The sequence below is a fragment of the Phoca vitulina genome, unplaced genomic scaffold, assembly GCF_004348235.1.
Source record: "Phoca vitulina isolate PV1807 unplaced genomic scaffold, GSC_HSeal_1.0 scaffold17, whole genome shotgun sequence".
Lineage (NCBI taxonomy): Eukaryota > Metazoa > Chordata > Mammalia > Carnivora > Phocidae > Phoca > Phoca vitulina.
The window spans coordinates 21,860,043-21,881,965 of record NW_022589720.1 but is presented as its reverse complement, the minus strand read 5'-3'; positions in this window follow the sequence as shown (position 1 = coordinate 21,881,965).

Genomic DNA, 21,923 nt, shown 5'->3' with positions numbered 1-21,923 from the left:
AGGGCCTGAATAGAATAAAAGGTGGAAGAAGAGAGAATTTATTCTTTCTTCTGCCTAACTGATCAAGCTAGGACATCAGTCATTTCCTGCTTTCAAAATGCGATTTACATGGTTGGCTCCCTATATCTCAGGCCTTTAGACCTGGACTGAATTACACCACTGACTTCTCTTGATCTCAGCTTTCCTTCTAGACAGCAGAATGTGATACTTCTTGGCTGTTCATTATTGTATAAGCCTATTTCTCATAATTATCTATCTATCTATCTATCTATCTATCATCTATCATCTATCTATCTATCTATCTATCTATCTATCTATCTATCTATCATCTATCATCTTCTATCTATAGATATCTCCTACTGATTCTGTTTTTCTGGAGAACCCTAATACATACCTAAGGCACATGATTAAATGATTTTCCATGATCTTTTCTAGGGGTTTTGATTCAGAACATATGGAGTGGAAGTCAGAGATACATATTTTAAATAAGTACACAAGGTGATTTTTATAATCATTGTTTATTCCAGTTGAGAACTGGAAAATAAAAAAAAAAAATAAGTGCATTCAACTATCAGATTTAGTTGTTAGGAAGTTGTGTGTAAGATTCCACTTATTTGATATTTGAATATGGACATGTCACTAAATCTCTGTATCCATAACATGGGGGAAATTATGCTTATTTTATAGAATTATTATAGGAATTGAATGAGAAAAAAAGTGCAGTGCAAAATATTGGTGATTTGGTTCTTGTTTAACATAGAAACTTTTTCTATCTCTATCACCTATCTACTTACCTATCTTCTATCATCTACCTATGTTAGAGTTTTCTAACCATAAATGTCCTAATGTTGATATAATTGACTAAAATAAAGAAATATCAGAATTCCATATAATTAAAGGTGATTCATGGCTTGATAGCAAAATTAATGAATTATACTTTTGTTTCTTTTTTATAATAAAAAAAAACTTACTGAATAAACCTTCAAAAAAAGCTAATAGAAATCAGCCTTAATTCCATAACTCAGATACAAAAGTGTTAACATTTTTTATTCAAATGAGTTTTCTTTGCTTGAATAGGTATGTGTTTGTCACATTATTTTTTATTTTAATTTTTGCCAAAGAGGGAATTTCCACAGCATCATTGAGCAAATGATTTTTGCTTTCCCATTAATTATTTTCCCTTTTATAACATATATTATGTAATTACAAATTTTAAAGCCTATTTATATGTGTGTAACTATGATTATGTACATTTATATATTAATTATTAAATTTGCATCACTAACATAAAAGCCATAGCTGTTAAAATATAACAGACAAAATTTTTGCTTTATCTGAAAGAAATGTTGGATACAACAAAAATTAAATGAACTGGCAAACATTAAATATATTTGCTATATTAGCAATCAAAAAGAAACATCTTCATAAATGTAAATTAATTACTCTTGGGAAAAGTGATTTTAGCTGTCATCTAACTGAATGCATTATTGTTCATTTTCTTGTTCAAAGATACAAGTTGTTCTAGAAAAAATAACTTATCTGCACATTGCAGTACAAACTGCAATTTGAAAAATATATATTATAAATGGTATTATGTTGGCATTTGTTATTTCCATTTTCAAATTCTGAAGACATATTGTTGTTGAGGGCCTGCGAATCAAGTAAGCAATCTTTATTATTTGACAAAAGTTTATCTCTGATTCTTTGCCTCTTCTGTAGTGGATTTCATTCTCTCTATTTTTCTCTGGAACAATAAACAATAGTTTTCAGTATCTCCATACTTTTCATTCTGAAGTAGAGACTTACTGGTCAATGGCTAGAAGAGGAGAGATAGGTGACCACCAAGTGCTCTGAACTGCCCATTACTTACCCATTGACTCGGCTTGACTAAAATTTAATCAAGTTTTATTCTGGACGACATATACTTTGGATTTAGATTTGCCCTTCATTGTCTGGTTTCTCTTCAGATCCTATGAATTTTTCTCCTTTTAGATTTGCCCCTAAGCTTAAGAAAGAACTAAGATGCAAAACATCTTCCCCTTACAGCTCATCCTGAAAACAGACTGACTCCAGGGGGAAGAAATCCTGTTCAACATCCCTCATAATACCATCTGTTCCACCCCCACCTGCTATAAAGTTCTCCTACAAAGTTCCTGCTAGACCCTCACAAGGCTACCCCTCTTTATTCAAAAAAAAAGTCTTTCTTTGCTTTGATTTTGAAACTGCAGAACTGTGGTCAGGGCATTCTTATTGCTATAGTCTTCTTAAGTCTCTCCTTTCTTGAATTCAAACTGATTGTTTATTTGACAGTTACATACTCAAATTTAGGATAGAAAAATGAACCTAAAAATAATTAAAGATGTGGGTAAGATGAGAAGAAACTTCACAGAAAAGAGAAAGACATCTATTTCTAGAAAGAGAGAGACAGAGAGAAAGAGAGAGAGGGGAAGAATGGAAGAATGAGATCTCAAATGCCCAGATTCAAGTGAAAGACTTGAAATGTCAATGTTTCATAAGTAAACATTTGCATTGCTTTCATTATACTTTATGTGTATTCATTAATTAAATGCTCACAATAGCTTTATGTAATATGGACTATTATTATTTCATTCTCTGCACATGGGTAAAATGAGAAACAGAGAAACTAAGTAATTTGCTCAAGGTCACGGTTTTGAAATGAGATGGAGTTTGAACCTTAGCTGCCTGACTCAGGGTCTCTCCTTCCAAACATCACATTCTCCACATCATTCTATTGGTGATTTAAAAAAAAAAAATCCAAGTTTGAATCATCAGAACATGGCAACTGATTATTTCTAAAATAGTACACATAAAAATGGAAGCTAATTATCAATCGAGTGGCTCAGAATCACTCCATAAACTTTGTCTCAAGAAAAGTAAGGAGATTTTGTACTTGGATGCAGCTTTCATTTTAAAAGGGAAACACAATCATCTTGTATGATTACACCTACTTTTTTTTGGTCAATTTTTTTTGGGGGGGCCAGAGTTGCTTTCTTACCACCATTCCAGACTTCTACATCATCATATAATTAGTACTGTCACATTGACAGCATTATCTGTAAATTATTAGTGAACTTATTTTAATTGGCTGGAGTACTAATTCTTTTGAAATAAAAACAAAAAGAATGTTCTGTATAGAATTGATGCTCGTGAAAAATAACAACGTTGACAAGAGCAGATGTTTCCACCTCATTCTTAATCCCTTTATAAGTCAATTTAAATGTTCTGACTCCCTGAAATTCCAAAAATAATTACTGAAAAACAGTGCTTGGAAAGACATCCAACTTTGATAATATCATAATCTTTCTCTTGAGATAAATCTGACTAAGACTGGATCTGAACAACAACTGGCAATCAGTGACACATTCTGTATTTTCATAACTTAAAATGATGTCAACTCTTTTTGTAACTGAATTTTAAAAATAGTAATTGAAAATAGCAGACATTTATTTTTTACTATTCCTTTTGTAGGTTTTAGTTTAGAAAGTCAAATTAAAGTACTGAAAATCAGCTCTTATGTTCACAATTCCTTCAATTTACATAAATAGTTAACACTTACTGTTAGGATAATTCTCTAATATTTAAACCAACTTATATTTTACTTTTGATTAAAGCACTTTCTTAGTTTAGCATTGGGCCATGTTTCTGTCTGAGTAGTAGTATGAGAGTATACCTTTTACTTTATTGAAATTCTTCTTGCTCTCTTTCCCTTTATTAACCATTTGACATTTGCAGACATCCTGTCACTTTACATACTTTAGAATGTATCTCTGAAGAATATACCATATAATCATGATACAATTATTGCACCAGAGACTTAATAATGTTAATAATATAATCTTGGGGTGCCTAGGTGGCTCAGTCAGTTAAGCTTGATTTTGGCTCAGGTCATGATCTCAGGGTCCTGAGATCAAACCCTGTGAACTCTGCATGGGGCTACATGCTCATCAGGGAGTCAGCTTGAGACTTTTTCCCTCCCCCTCTACCTCTCCCCCCTTGTGCATGTGTTCTCTGTCTCTCAAATAAATAAATTGAAATCTTAAAATATATATATATATATATATAATCTAATATATAGTCCCCTTTCAGATTTGCTCAATGTATATTTTATAGATGTTTTATTTTCATTCATTTACCTTTTCAATCCAGAACCCAATAAAAATTCAAGCATTGCATTTAGTTATCATGTGACTTGAGTCTCCTTTGATGTTATGTACCCTCTCTATTATTTGTGTCTCTCATAACACTGATAGTTTTGAAGAATCCTGATGGGTTGATAGGTTTGCATTACCATCTTTTTTCTTGGAACATGTCAACAGGTCTAATTCATTTTACCACTTTATATGTTAGAGAATTTGTATTAGCCCACAGCATTTTTTTGGCTTTTTTCAAGGGATAAGGAGTTAACATTTATTGATGGCTTAAAATTTACCATGCAGGTGCACTTGGTTGGTGCAGTAGGTTAGGCAGCAGGCTCTCTCTTGTTTTCTGCTCAAGTCATGATCTCAGGGTCTTGGGATAGAGCCTCCCGTGGGGTGTCTGCTTCAGGATTCTCTCCCTAACTCCCTCCCCTCCCCCACTTGCTCACGCTCTCTTTCTTTCTAAAATAAATAAATAAATCTTTAAAAAAAATTACCATGTGGGCGCCTGGGTGGCTCAGTCGTTAAGCGTCTGCCTTCGGCTCAGGTCATGATCTCAGGGTCCTGGGATCGAGCCTCACATCGGGCTCCCCGCTCGGCGGGAAGCCTGCTTCTCCCTCTCCCACTCCCCCTGCTTGTGTTCCCTCTCTCGCTGTGTCTCTCTCTGTCAAGGAAATAAATAAAATCTTTAAAAATAAAAAAATAAAAAAAAATAAAATAAAAAAAAAAATTACCATGTAATATATTTTCCCAAATTTTATTACTTATTTATAAGTATATATATTATTTATATGCATATACATATGTATATTTTTGTGTATATATATATATAGATATATATATACACACACACAAAGAATAGCATGCACATGTGTGTTTTTTTTTTCACAAATGTTCATCTATAGTATTTCTTTTCAGGTAAAAGGTATCACTATTTTTGTTATGAGATAAATGGAGCTCAGAGGTAAGCATGTTATTTAAGACCAATTATAAGTGGAAGTTGGGATTTTACCTCAGGCTCTTTACATGAAAACGCCCTGCTTACTCATTGGGCACCATGTTAAGGAAGAAAATCTGTAAAGTATCATTTCTATATTTTAAATCAGGAGTACTCCACTGGGGAGATGAGATACAAAATATCCTGTAGCTGTTGGGGCAACTGAAAGTAGGGATAGGGGTGTCCAGGCAAGCCTTTCTATTAAAGAAATCCTACCCAGTTAACCTTGGTCACCAATCTTTTTAGAAATACTCCATTCAAAAAAGAGTAACTGTGCCCACTCTTTTCATTTTGGTAACCATGATGGTATCACTTAATTATTATAAGTAAATTGTCTCAATTCTGTAATGTACATAAATGAACTGAGTAATCTTTTAAGTTAGAAGTATCTCAGCATTATTTAAAGACTTACATCAATGCAAGTGTATTCTTTATGTTCTGAGACTCAAATGCCCTCCAGTTAGGCCCCTTGATGAAGTAAAATTAGTTTGCAACCAAGGTACCTGGGACCAGAATGTAGAGAAGAGTCTGTAGCTAGACCTGCAGTGAATCTTGCCTGGCTGAAACTCTGTTCCAGCCTGAGAAGAAAAAAATCAGGTGTTTCTGGGTCTCTGCCTTTGCTTGAGTCCTGATATGGCTTTTTAATCCAAGGTTTCTAATTAAAGAATAAATTTTTTTAAATGTAGTTATTTTTTTAATTTTATTTTTTACAAAAATTGTATATATTTAAGATGTACAGCATGATGCTTTACTATACATCTACATAGTAAAAAGATTACTATGGTTAAGCTGATTAATGTATCCTCTTCCCATATAGTTACCTTTTTTTTTTTTTAATTTAGAAGAACTTTTGAAATTGTTAAATTTGTTTCTTCAAAAACTAAGGGAGACGAAGCATGAGAGACTATGGACTCTGAGAAACAAACTGAGGGTTCTAGAGGGGAGGGGGTTGGGGGGATGGGTTAGCCTGATGATGAGTATTAAAGAGGGTACGTTCTGCACAGAGCACTGGGTGTTATACGCAAACAATGAATCATGGAACACTACATCAAAAACTAATGATGTAATGTATGCTGATTAACATAACATAAAAAAAAAAAAAAACTAAGGGGAAATGTGGCCTTCAAAATTTGTCCTAAGAACTACAGTAAATTTAGAATCCAGTTTCTCAAAATAGGCTCAATTGGATAGACTGCATCACAATCACCTGTGATGTTGTAAAAGTGGAAGATTCTAGGCCCCAAATCCAGGTTTCCTTCCTCTGAATGTCTGGAATTTGATCCTGATATCGGTAATTTAAAGAGCCACCTCAGGTTTTTGGTCAGCATTAAAGTTTAGGGACCATAGGATTACAGGAAATCCCCCCCCACTTTCCAAAAAAAATGCTTTCTCGGCTCAGAAGATCTATGCAAAACTGATTTCTTAAATATACTTCTTATGTCAGAAAAAATCACTGGGTAGTTCCCAAACTGTCACAAATTCTTTTGCAATTCTATAGAAGCAAAAGTACCAATCCTTATGGGTTCAGGACAAATAGTAAAAATGATTCAAAAGATAGGTTTCTCCAGCTCTGGATTGTGGACAGAGAGAGTATTTTGAGATTCTGGAAACGCAGCTGGACAAGGTTGCTGTCGTTGAGAAAAGAAAATAAGTACAGAGTTTTGGAAATTAGAGAAGTTACAGGCCAGCATTTCCACCGACTTGTCAATGTCAAAGAGATGAGGCTGTATCTGTGGGATAATGCTGAGTATCTGGTTTCCAGGAGCCACAGGTAATAGTTTTCTCAAAAAACAGAAAAAAGATTGGGACAATAACATCTCCAAGAACTAAACACTATTTACATTGTGTTTCTATGGGTTTTCTCATAATTGTTACGTTTTGACCAGCCAAAAACACAAAGTGCTAGCATAGTCCCACCACTGATCTCTTGACATCTCTTTTTTTTTTTTTTTTAAAGATTTTATTTATTTATTTGAGAGAGAGAGCACGAGAGGGGGGAGGATCAGAGGGAGAAGCAGACTCCCTGCCGAGCAGGGAGCCCGATGTGGGACTCGATGCTGGACTCCAGGATCACGGCCTGAGCCGAAGGCAGGCGCTTAACCAACTGAGCCACCCAGGCGCCCCCTCTTGACATCTCTTTACCTCAAAGACCTCACCATAAGAACTCCAAATGAGCAACCTTGTTATGTTCTCTGTCTGAGCACACCCTATACCTTTTTTTTTTTTTTTTTACCTGCTAGCTAATTCTCAAACCTGAGGGTAATTAGTTCCACTGAGGGCTTTCATATGATGGCTGTTTATTTGGTCGCACACCCATCATTTGTATTGCAAGAGGTGGGAGTCATATACCATTTGATCTATATTTATCCAAGTAGACTTTTAATTGCTATTTTTTCCTAAGAAATTCTAATATGTTGAGGCTTCTGCCATTTCACAATGAGAACAAGCATGCTCTCACTTTCCTTTTAATTATTCTCTACCACTATACAGAGCACTTCTAATTTATTGAATAAGAATAATAGACAAGTAAAGAAAATAAAGAAAGGATGGAAGGAGGGAGGGAGGAACATAGGGAAAGAGACAATAGTCACTTGACTTAAAGTGTTCCTTTCTTCATATTTTATAACCCTCCTGGTAATTCCAACACCCATGAAATAAATTGTCAAACTCTCGGTCTTTTAGCAATTCAGATTTTCCATGTATAAAATTATTTCTCATTGAGTCCAATAATAAGACACAGCAAAAGTCATAATCAGTTTTATCACTTGTCTTGCTTCCACCATCAAAACCTGCTCACCCAAACATCCCATTCCCTACTTACAAACTTTTATCCCTCCATCTTGTTTCACTCAATTTCTTCAGTCATTCTCCAAGCTTGTTCAGAGTATTCTGCTTTCATTACATCCATTCACTTTCTTTATGTCCCTCATTATTAATCTCAGATTTCTTGGTCCATCACTTCAGAGATAGCTTCCTACTAATCAAAACTTTCTACCTGCTCTGTCGTTTTGTTTCACAACTTGAACAAATCTCAAATCCTAGTTGAGTTCAACTTTCTGTTCTCTTCATTTCTGAAGCAGCCTAAGTGCTGCCAGAGGAAGTCACAAAACAGGGAACGTGGACATGTGGCTTCATATATGTTCTATCGGTAATAAACTAATCTCTATAATCCTATTAATATTCTCTGATGAATACACTCTCCTATAATCCCCTTTCATCACTGCTGTGTACATAGAAAATAGAAGGAATCCGATTGAAATTTACTCATTTCACAGATGCTAAGTGTCCAGAGCTTTTTTCTTTTCCAGTTGTTAAAACAAAGATAGCCCTATTTCTATTCAAATATTTTCCAAGTATTTTAGATTCCATCAGTACAAATTTTTTTTTTACTTCATCGTATATATTATAAATTGAAACTCCCCCACTCTACTAGATTTTTCCTACATGTATATATATTTTAATAAAATCAGGGAATCAGACAGGAATTAATTGAGGTTATGAGGTCTATGTAGCATTTCAACAACAAAGATAACTGTGGGAGTCTTCTATGTCTCCAAGTACTTGATAATCTAGAAATATATTGCTCAACTCATTATTTTATCCTACACGATCTCCTAACCAAAATTAGCTAAAAAGTCTCATCTTGTTATTAGAATATAGATTGTAAACCAGCACAGAGGATTATTATTAGAAATATAAGGCAAAATGAAAAATTCAAGTTATTATTAGAAAAAATTATACAATGCTTACTGTATGTTGCTATTATACAATTGGTGTGTATGGATTATCTATTTCCATCCTCACAATAAATTATTCTTATTATATCTTCAAGCAAACTTCATTTTAAATGAAAAGTGGTGAAAAAAAAAAAAGCAAGGAGAATCCATGAGGATATGGGGATATAAGAAAGGAATGAGTAGTCAAGTCGAAGTGAAGGTAGTAGGAGTGTTGTACCAGGGAAAGACTGGTGAGATTTCAATTAAATTATTATTGATTTAAAAAATGTCCTGTGGTATAATGTGTATAATACTTTCTTGAGAAAAATAAAATGGGAAAATATTCTAAACTTTTCACTGTCTAATGCAAATAGAAATAGATTTTGAACTGACTTAATGAAATTGAAATCTTGTGCCAATAGCATCTCAAATATCATCATCATTATATTATTGCTATAATGATTTTTTTCAAGAATGTCTAAATTTTTACATAATAACATTGTGCTTTTAAACTTTTTTCTTATTGCTACCATAATGCAAATTTACTCTGTACAATTTAAGAGTATTTTGTTTCGTTGTTTTAAGGAAATAGATAAACTAGATATTCTTTTCCATAACGTTTTTTAAAAGGGAGACTAATCTATAAAAATTAAAAGAAAACATTTGCAAAATTGCATTTTCTTTTATCTTAATGATTATTACAAGCTTATATCCATCATCATAGTTTTAAGTACCTAAACTTTCTAAAACTAATTCAGACTCTTTTAGTAATATGCATACTGAGTAAGAACAATGTGCACTGAATGTTCTATGAATTAGAAATCAGTGCTGCGAACACTGTGCTGAAAAAAATAAGCAGCCATAGAAACAGCTGGAAAAAAATTATGCTTATCCAGCCTTATGAAATGTAGTTTAAAATGAAAGAAATGAGGAAAATGTTATTCATAATTTCTTTTAGACACAAAAGAATCATAAAAAGGCCTCCCGGAGGACTAGTGTACTCAATTCCCCCTAATGCTAAAGAATAGATTCCAGAAAAAGTATGTAAGAATATAATAACACGACTTGTCAAAACCGGACTTGTTTTTAGTTCTTATAATTTAGAAAAAAAGTCAAGTCCTTGTTCTGAAATACAGAACAAAATTAAAGTTATAATTATACAAAAGACCACACAGTGGCAGCGGCAAAATCCCTTATATTACTCCCTAACTTCAATTCCCAGAATTAATCCTGATCTTATTGACTGCCTTATTAGCTGCTGTAAATAGCGAAGCAAAGTGTGTTTGTGGGAGGAAGTTGGAGGTAACTGAGTATAGGATGACAAATGGCATTATGATAATGTATTCTCCCCATCCTGGATGGTATAGTCAATTCCCAAGTATATGAAAAAGGATATCAAAAATATTGTTAGTAATATCAAAAGTTTATTACTTTCATAATTAAACTTGATATATTTAATATATATATTTTTTAATTTTACACGGACTCGGAGCATCTGTTCTCCTGATTTGTTAAAGAACACACAGAATATAATTATTGTGATTTTCTCCCCTAGTAATTCTATCCTAATTTTTCTTGTGTTAAACTAGTTCTTCTTTGCTTTCAGTTGCACAATGTTAAGTGCTCACAACTATTGATTATGACTTCTCCAAAAACCCTGTATTTTCATTCAGCTTATGTTACTCTATCATTTGAAATTACACAATATATATAGCATATTCATTTGTTTTTATTACTGCTTTGGATCTCTTTTTTGGATCTCTCATAGTTCTGCATAGTGGATATTTTAAATATGTATTCCTAAATATGTTCCTAATATGTATTTCATCTCTTCCATATGGTTCTGGAGTAATACAGGTTGGGGAATTTGACATGCTCAGGAATGGCCCATACTTCGTCATAGCTAATCATTATAATTGCACACTCTTACCAGAGGATGATTTAGGGAACCAAGCCTATATAAGCCAATATAGGCCCCATATCCCTCTTTCTAATAGTCATTAGTTCAGGAAAACACATGACATGGGTTTGCCAATTTTGACTATTTTGAAATTTCAAGTTTGATTCTTCAGGTTCTAATAATTACAGTTCTTCAGCTCCCATTAGTTTACTAAAAGGAATACTAAGAATTAATTGAATAATATTTGAAAACCAAGGGAATTTCTTTTGTTTTAATTGAGATATAATTGACATATACCATTATATTAGTTTCAGGTGTATAATATAATGAATCAACATTTGTATATATTGTGAAATAATCACCATGATAAGTCTAGTTAACATCCATCATCACAGAAAGTTAAAATTTTTTTCTATGATGAGAAGTTTCAAGATTTACTCTCAGCAAGTTTCAAATATGCAATACAGTATTACTAACTATTGTCACCATGCTGTACATTATATCCCCATGGCTTATTTATTTTATAACTGGAACTTTGTGCCTTTGACCACCTTCACCCACTTCATCCACCCTCCAACCCCCATCTCTGGCAGCCACCAATCTAAATTATTCACTTAAAATTATAAAGAAATATCTTAACATAAATAACTATAACTAAAGAAATGCATTTTCAAAAACTAAAGAAGAGTTTTTTTTCTTCAGACAATACCCCAACTATTCCAAAATGACTTATTTCTGCATCATTCTGCTGAACTCACTCTTACAAAAGCTATCAATTCATTCACTGTTACCAAAATATGAATACGCCATTGTCCTCATTGTGCATGATCTATTTGTAGCATTTAATGCAGATGATATTTTCCTCCCTTGGATTTTCTGACATGTGTCCTTCGGTTTTGTTTCTAGATCACTGGAAACTCCTTCTTACTTCGTTACACAAACCAATTATTGATGATGAAAGTCAGTCCTCATTCCCTCTTCTCTCCATGTTTTCTTCCTTAATATTATTACATTATATGTTTGCAATTGCCAGATTTATCCTCTACCCTACACTCCAATTTCTTCTATCCATTTGCATGCATAATCTCCCACTTGCATTTCTAATAGTATTTGAAACCTAACAAGTTACAGATGTCAATCATTTTTTTTTTTTTCTTCTAGAACATGATACAGCATATGCCCAGTTCTTCTCCACTTCAGTAAATGTCATCACCAGCAATTCAGGAGTTAGCCATAATTTCACACTTCCCTCAAGGTCCGCATCCTTGAATCTGTGGCTAAAATGTTTTTGGATCCATGGTTAAAATATAACCTTAATCTGTCTAGTTCTCTCCAATTTTATTACCATAGCCATAGTCAGTTCATCATCTTGATCTGCCTGCCTTGCAAAATAAAACAGTTTATCACTCCCTGCTGTCATTGTTGCTGTCCTAAGATTCATTCTCCACCAAATCCTAGAGTTAATTCTTTAACATAAATCAGATTATATAATTCCCTTAATTAAAAGCCTCAAAACCTTCTCTCTTCACAAGAATACAATCTAAACTCTGTATTGTGCCTACTAAACCTTGTATGATCTACTTCCACTTACCCTGTAAGATCTCAAACTATCCCAGAATGTATTAGTTCACTGACCCTTTGGCTGTCTCATCATTCCAGTGTCCAAATGTTTGTGTTTTCCCTCTCCCTTACTTTGTCAGGAACCTATTATTAATCCCAAATTATGGGAAAAGCTACTGAAGTCCAGGATCTAGCACATAGTTTTTAGTATGTTGGAAGAATAGACAAAGGGTCACAGAAAAGTGTTGGAAATTCACATTATCTGTAGAGTTTCCACTTTATATTGTAGATATAGTATCTTTGTAAGAAGAGAGAATAAGTATTATTTGCTTTAAAACTGGTATATTTATTAAGACTTTTAAGGAAATCAAACTCAAAAAAACTAAGCAAAAATACAATCAATTGTCTCTTATGACTGGAAAGAATACTGGGCTAGTTAGCAACATTAGATATTGAGCTGCAAGAAATAGGTACTTAAAGGTCCTGACAGCTTGCTTCTCTGGTTTATTCCTCTTTTCAAGGTAAAGCAAAAAAAAAAAAAAAAGGAAACAAACAAACAAAAAAAGTATACAGTTTGGAAAGGAAGAAGTGATGCTACTATTTTTATTCTCAGAGTATTTGATCATCTATAGAGAAAATGTAAAATCTACAAAAAATGAAAAAAAAAAACCACTAGTGAGGTAATGAGCTCGTTTACAACATTTATAGGATAAAAAAAATTAATAGAAAAATAAAATTCATTTCCATATATTGCAAAGAACATTTAGGAATTAAATTATGCTATCATATATTCTGATAAATTATGATATATTTTAAGAATAAATCTGACTAAATTTATGTGAGATCTTTATAATCAAAATGGAAAAAAATTACTGAGAAAAACAAAGGAAAATCTAAAATAAAAAAATGCTATTTAATGTTCTTACATTAAAAACCCTCAATATAGTTATATATAAATATATAAATATATATTAAATATAGTTAAATGCCATTTCTCCCCAGAGCCAATCTGTAAATTAGGTGCTGTCCTCATCGTAATCCTTGCAAACAGGGTTTTTTAATCTTTATCAGAAATTGAGGTACTATTTCCAAAATCCATACAGAAATGCAAAGAACATAAGATAGCCAAAACTAGTGCAAAAAAAAAGTGAGAATGTAGGAACGTATGCTGTGTGACTTCATGCTTATTATTAAGTTACAGTCATTAAGAAAGCATGGTATTAACATGAAGATAGATCAATAGAACAGAATTCAGAAACAGGCCAACAAATATGTTTGATTATCAATTCATTAAAGAAAGGCCAGTCATTACAACATATAGTTCTAGAACAACTGGGCAGTTTTATGATGAAAAATAAACTTTAATCCATTATTTGCACTTCAAAAATTAACTCAGTGTATCATAGACATAAATGAAAAATCTCGAGCTGTAAGAGGAAAGCATAAGGGAAAATCACTTTAACTTTAGTTTTTAGGCAAAGATTTCTTGCAAATAATACCCAAAACCCAAACCTCATAAAAGAATAAATTGATAAAAGTTGATTTTGTAAAGTTAGAACTGCTCTTTTACATACACTGTTAGAAAAGGCAGTAATCAATTTGGAAAAAAATATTAACAAATATTTTAAAGCTTGTATCCATAATATATAAAGAACTTCTGAAACTCAATTGTAAAAAAACAACTATTTTAAAAACTAAGCAAATAATTCAAACAGACATTTCTTCAGTGAAGATATATATGAATGACAAACACATAAAAAGATGCTCAGCACCATTAGTCATAAAAGATATTCAAATTAAATCAATAGGATAAAAATATTAAATTTTCAAACAGCTGAAATAAAACTAACCTTAAAAATTGTTGCAGAAGAAGCTACCAAAGCCTACCTATTTGAAATGAGTTTCTTATTATATTGAAAGTATTCCAACCAATACCATTTAGAAGCTACTCTAGCAAAGCTTAAGCTTTGAAATTATAACTAGTAATTCTCATACCCTTATGAGGTAGGTGGTCTTGGCAGAAATGTCTTCTTGAGAAACAGGTGTTGAGGTGAATGTTTCTGAAACTGGAGTCTGTGACAGATTAGTCTATAGAAACCCTATAGTATTGGTAATGATATGAAGTTAATTGGGTAGGTAAATAAAGTCTTTCACGGCAAGAAAATATATCAGTATTTGAAGATCGGATAATCCTCTTAAAAGAGAAGAATTTAGGAGTTGCAAAGAGAAAAAGAATCAGTAGGTGAAAAATGACAGATATCAGAAAACAAGTTTCATTAACTAACCACTTATTCATTCATTTAACAAACATCTTGAATAACTGATTTGTGACTGCTCTTGCTTATCGTACTGAGGATACCACATGGAATAAAGTCGAACACTTTTGACCTCATAGATTTATGTTAAAATAAATCTTCCATTGTAAAAACAGCACACAAGTTGTCTGCCATTATGCAGATCCTTTTTCTGAATAAAGTGCAATTTTATGAGGCACCTATAACAAACATTATTACTGCACTACAACTAAATTACATTGTTAACTTATTAAGAATTGCTATTAAACATAGATTTGCATCCGAGTTTGACTACAAAATCTTGGAATATATTTTCAACAACACAATGCCATATCTAATTGAGAAACAATATGCATTTCACTCAGGCAAATTAGACGCTATACTTTGGAAACATAGGTTTCAGCATTTAATTGGAAGCAGCATTGCAACAAATGGCCAATGGTTATTAAAATAAGGGGCACCTGAGATATTTAATTGTTTTATATCAAAATGTGGACTATATCAACAAGGGGTGCCAGTCCAAGAGGTAGTTCAAAATACTGTTTATCATGACTTTAAAAACTATCAAAGCATTGAAGAGACAATACTACATCACATAATTTTATGCTGACCAGGTATTATGATTCCATAAAATCTACACTCTCAAGATCATGCCTGGGTGGTTGAAAGCAGTGAAGTTTGGTTAAGGTATGGATGATGAGTAATGGTGGGCCATAGTCTCCTGCATGGCAGGGCTCTTCATTCTCTGCATGATGCTTTTGGTAGAACTCCTTTGCCTGAACTTGGGAAGAATCCATTAAATTAATGAACCAAGTTAGGATACTATCACAAATATTTTATATATAAATAAATATACATATACATACATATATATATATGGGGTTTATTCTCTGGTAAGAGAGCAGGACTGATAAGCATACAATGCATTAGCACAAAATTAATGTGTAAGCCAAGAGAATAGATGATATCCCTAAAGAAATGATAACATGTATTAAAAACAACCCTAATTAAAATTATAAAAGAAAGAGAAAAAAAAAGTTGCTCTCAGAGAATATAGAACAAAAGCACAAATTGAAGAGGTGGATTTTAATCCAGCGTTTTAATTTTATACCAAGAGGACATATTTGAGAAAAGAAGATTGTGGTTAATGCTAATAGCTGCTGTTTGTGAACAGAAATCGTGCTTGCTGATTTTACACAGCTCACATTAGAGACAAAACCAACTACTAAAATCAGCACCACAGAATTACTAATCTATATGTATTTTGCACCAACCAAAATATTTTATTGGTTTCATTATTTGTTCAGCTATAAAGGACTCCAATAAAACTAGTTTTAAGATAAAACTTTGAGGAGTTTGTACGTCTAGTTCCTAAAAAAAAAAAAAAAAAAGGTTTTTGCAGAAAATTATATTGAAAATTCAGGGCCTAGGCAATTTTGTTTTTAAACATAAAATTAAATTGTATTGTAACAATTGTCCGGATTATGAAGTCTCTGGTTAGCTTTCATGAAAACCTTAACAATATAAGGGGACAATATAAGCTAACACATTCAGAGATGAGAAAGGGATATTCCTAAAACAATTGGATTATGACCAATCGTAGGTTAAAACTAGATTTTCCCTTATGCTAAAATTGTATATCTCTTCTGGATTAATCATTTCCCTAGCAAGAGACTAAATATCATTTTAATTTAAATCTTTCAGCACAAAGGTGCTAAGGGATGAGATTTTTACTCAGACTATAAAACTTCACATCATGGGGACTAAATAATTTACCTGAATGAAATGTATACTGTTTCTCAATAAGATATGGTGTTGTGTTGTTGAAAATATATTCCAAGGTTTTGTAGTTAAACCAGGATGCAAATCCATGTTTAATAGCCATTCTTAAACAGTTAGCAATATAATTCTTTGATTAGTGCAAGATAATTATAGTAGTAAGTATCAAATGCATTTTGGAAATGCAAAACTAATGTATGGTACTATTATATATAAATTGTCTTATGTTTCGAAGGTTTACATTTTTGCATTGTTTAGTAAATGTCCTTATTCTCTATAAAAAAAATCAAGACAACCCTGATTTTCTACTACAGATTTGACATTATATTACAATTACATTAAAAAAGGAAATATCCCTTGGGGCGCCTGGGTGGTGCAGTCAGTCAGGTGTCCTGATTCTTGATTTTGGGTCAGGTCATGATCTCAGGGTCATGAGATGGAGCTCGTCCTGGGCTCCACGCTCAGCTGGGAGTCTGCTTGAGATTCTCTCCCTCCGCCCCTCCCCCTGTTTGTGCGCTCATGCTCTCTCTCTCTCTCTCTCTCACTCTCTCTCAAATAAATAAATAAATCTTTAAAGAAAAAGAAAAAAAAGAAATATCCCACATCTATCCTAGGTAGTTACATGTGATTGACAAACATTTATATAATAATGAATTACGTCAAAATTTCCAAGGCTCAAATGCTATTTCATACTATTGTTTTTAAATTTGCTTAAAGAGATTAGAAGAACTCGACTGACTCAGTGATAGTTTTTGTATAAATTCATTACCTCATTCATTCAACAAATATACTTGAGAACCCAGAAGTGTTGTGATGAGAACCAAAAATCTAAGCAATGTGTTTGGTCATAAGGAATCTGTTTTATTTTAAGTAGAGAGAAGCAAGCAATACATAATATATATAATAAGAAAAGTTCATATAAAAATATGAAATGCACTATAGAGGTGACAAAATAAAACAGGATAATGTAACAAAAACTGGAGGTTGGGGGAGGGAACCTCTTGCACTGGTTATTCAAGGAATGCAGTTTCTGAGGACTTAACATTTATTCACACACAGGGAGACAACCTGGAGATAACGGGGCAAACAGCTGGAGGCTTGGTTCAAGGAGATGCCTCAGCGGGAAAGAGCAGACTGCTCCTGACAATGCTGGATCTTCAGGCAGCGGTCAGTGGTATGTGGTTCAAGAAAGGCACAAACTGCAAAACCCCGAAACACAAGAAAACTACTTACTATACCTAGAAGATCCAAAAGGAATCAAGAATCAGAATCTAGAGAGTGTCAGCTATTAATTTTCAAGACTGAACTCAGTTTAACATAAGCAGAGAATGAAAGCAAGTTACCCATCAAAATTTAGCATAAATATTTATGCAAATAGAAAGTAGAACCTAGAAATTAGGAATAAAATTAACAAACTCTGCAATGCTGGAAGGGATATATTAAAGTAAAAAAAAAGAAAGAAAGAAAAGGCATGCAAGGAAAACAAAACCAAAAAAATAGGCGAAGAGATAACATTTCTATATATTTTATTGTGAATAACAGCATACATGCAAACATAGAACAATTTAGAACATAAAGAACAATCATCTAGACTATCCAGATGGCAGAATTGACCTTTTTACATATTCTGACAATTCCTTTAGTCTATATTTTTTTCCCCAGAATTTCACAATAATATAACTGTATAGAAATCAGAATTTCTTAGTATGTATGTTTACTTCAAATAGTGGGGCAAGATTGTTCCTTTCTCTGTCAATTGGAGTCTTTAATCTCCACCTAGTAAATCATATATCAGTGTATTTCAATCCCAATCTACATCTACAAGAGGTGGACAACTATAGTCCATGAAAGTCATTGATAACCTTTAGAGATAATGCACAGATCAATATTAGGATGATCATTTTGCTTTTTAGAATTCCACAATAAGCCAGGAACTTAGACTCTAAAAGCAGGAGATGATTCTTTTGCCATCAGTACATCATTGTAAATGCTTCAAGAAAATTTTTGTAAAGGAAGAGAAATGGTTTCTTCGTAATAAAAGATATTCAAAATCATTTGATTTTACATAAAATTAAACATAACCTTTGGAAATATTGGTTATAGCATCACTAAATCATATACTTTATAAATGACTTGAAAGGCAAAGTACCAACAGCATAATTTGGAAAAATAAGGATTTTTTTTTTTTCTGAGGCTTTATAAGAATATAAAAGTCTCTGCCTCTGTCAATGATATTTTATATGTCACCAATAAAAAACAAATATTTTTTAAGCATTGTGAGGCATTGTATTTATGGGTTAGGCCTTGAATTCTTGACAGATTTGTGACCATTTGAGACAGGAAATCATTGGGTCATTTTCTCATCTATAAACACATAAGCAACTATTGCAACGGTTATCCAGGCTTTAGAGGATGTTATAGCTTAAATTCTAATAATTTAAATGATTAAATGACTGCAATATATTACTGGAATCACATTTTAATCGGCTACATAAGAAATATATGAAAGCAGGGAGAAGCATCATCTTTCATGAAGAAATTTTCTTGATGTGCATTAAGTTTCATCTCTTGCTGAGGAAAACAGGAAGTTGTCCAAAGTATTTAGCATCATATACTGCAGGGATATTGATCCTTCTCTTTCTAACAGTGTTCTTCTAATTGCCTTGGTTAGTCAGCTGTTATTATTTTGCTCTATCCATGGGTGTTTCTGTAGTTCACTTGTTATTGTTACTGCTATTGATTCTACTGTTGTATTGTGCCCTACCATAAACCAGAAAGTTTTCTGTGCATTCCATCAGATTGCACACAGCCTAGAACCAAAATATGTGCCTGTCTTTTACAGAGTCCAAGATTGTATCATCAGTCTGCGTTGCCTCTTGGTGTAAAGCATGTATGTGTTCAGAGTATTTCACCTGAGCTACTGTGTCCAGGAAGATGTTATATACAGAGTAATACGTAATAGCTATGAAAACTAGAAAATCACTACTCTATTGGCTCTCTCTCCATCACCAGGGAGGGAAAAATAGCATGTAGGACAATGCTCAGAGTAGAATGATAGCTCCAAGAATAATACCGAGCCTTCTTGGGGTTCATAAAACAAACAAACAAATGCACTTGCAGAGGATGCTGATGAAATAAAGTCTCTGAATTAATAAATTGTTGAAAGATACACTTGGAGTAAACTTTGAATATTCACAGGTTCCAACTAATAGGGGACCACCATTAGAGAAGTGACCATTTTAGCAAGGTAGAACCTGAGAAAAATACACTGAGTCATATGAAAGGAGATCAAAAGACAGAAATTCAAGTGAGACAGTCAACCAATATATAAGAAATGCATAATATATGTGAGAAATTCCCCTTGATATTATAACAACTCAAAGAAAGAAAAATCTCTCTAGTTGTCAAGGAAATACATAATTAGAGCAACAATGGGCTATAACTATACAATTGAGAGTAATCAGAAAAAAATGAAAAGACCAACAAGACCCACTGCTATGGATGGAAATGAGGAGAATAATCTCATAGATCAATGGTGGAAATGTAAACTGTTATAGCTTTCTTGTAAAACAAACAGAAAAAATGAATAACATGAAAACATACATATACAAGTTTTTATGTGTATACATATATGTACACACAGATGTGTGTAGCAGTTTGTAGTAGAAATATACTCCATACCAATGTTATAAATGATTGAATATATTAATAAATGGCTAATGTATATCATAGAGTATCATGCAGATATTATGTAGTTGGGACAGATGAGAAGTTGTCTATTATGTTATGAACTGAAAACATTTTATGTAATAAAATCCCCTTAAAGTGAGTGAGAACAACTTTCTAGTATGTGTGATTATATATTTATTTATTATGATGAGCATGAGAAGGCTTTGGGATACCACAGAAATGACTTATAAAATGGGAAGAGCCTGGGGACTTCCGGAAGGGAATAAAACAAGAAGACCTAGGTGAGTTACAATGAACAAAGACCACTAAAACATACATCCAAAACTAAATAGCATTGAGATCTTATTAAGTTTCACAGCTTTAACTACCTTATAGTTTTGGCACACTTGTAATTTGTGTTAACATCCCTAAAACTTCTCCTGAACTCCAGGCTCTTATATCCAAATGTGTTTTCGATTTTTACCTAATAATCATCACTCATTTGGTATGTTTTAAATAACACTCTTGATTTTTCTCTACAAACCTATTTCTTTTCACTGTTTCCTCATGAGGAAAGAGCAAAACCAATCTTCTAAATGAATCTTAGAGCTCCTCTCAGAAAGTCCTCTCTCCTATCTTTAAATTATATCCTGATTCTGATTATTCTCACTGTCTCGTACAAGCAGATCCAAAGTACCATGATTTCTCTCCTAGGCAATTGCAATCAATAATCTCCTGATGTTGCCCCTCTTTGCTTCTCTAGTATCAATTCAAAAGCACAATGACTTTGCTAAAAAAAATAAATAATATATTAGTGTTCTATTAAACTTTTGCTATAGTTTTCAATCTTACGTAGAATAGTACCCATAGACCTGTCAAAGACTTAGAAGGTCAGCTTCCAGATTTCCTCTCTGATCTCATCTTTTAAAGCTTTTATTCATTCTGGTGTAGCCATTCTGTCCTCATTGCTGCTAATCAAACTCATCAAGCATATTCATTCCCAAACCATGGCCTTAATTCTCGCTCATTACATCCAGTATGTTTTTCCTCCTGATATTCATGTCTTGTTCCCTCACTACCTTCAGATCTCTGTTCAAATTTCACTTTACCACAGTGATTTTCCCAAGTGACCTACATAAAATGGATCCTCCACTCCATCCCTTGCACTCCATCACTCCCACTACCCCATATTACCACCACTCAAACACCCTCCCCCACTTTTATTTTATTTTATTTATTTATTTTTATTTTATTTATTTTATTTATTTATTTATTTTTATTTTATTTATCTTTTATTTTATTTATTTGACAGAGAGAGAGGGAGACAGCTAGAGAGGGAACACAAGCAGGGGGGAGTGGGAGAGGGAGAAGCAGGCTCCCGGCCGAGCAGAGAGCCCGATGCGGGGCTCGATCCCAGGACCCTGGGATCATGACCTGAGCCGAAGGCAGACGCTTAACGACTGAGCCACCCAGGCGCCCCGCTATTGATTTCTTTTTCACTGAACATGGAGAATCTGTACATAGCAACATTGCTAACATTCCTCCTTCTGCTGAGGAAGCTTGCAAAGATTTATAGGAAGGCCTCCTCTCTATCTTTCTCTGTTTTTAGATATAACCATGTACTCTGAGACCAGCTTGACCCAAGAGAAGTCTGACATTATGACATCTGACAAATGGGCATCTCACCTCCACTTGCTGCATTTGCTGAATCTCTTGCTTCTTTACTAGGGGTTACATAACAAGATATATATGGGGGAAAATAACCCAGTTATGCAAATAAATCTACCAAATGACTCCAGGTTTACAAAAGTAACCTGATAGGTATACCATGTACCAGCCCATCCTATTAAC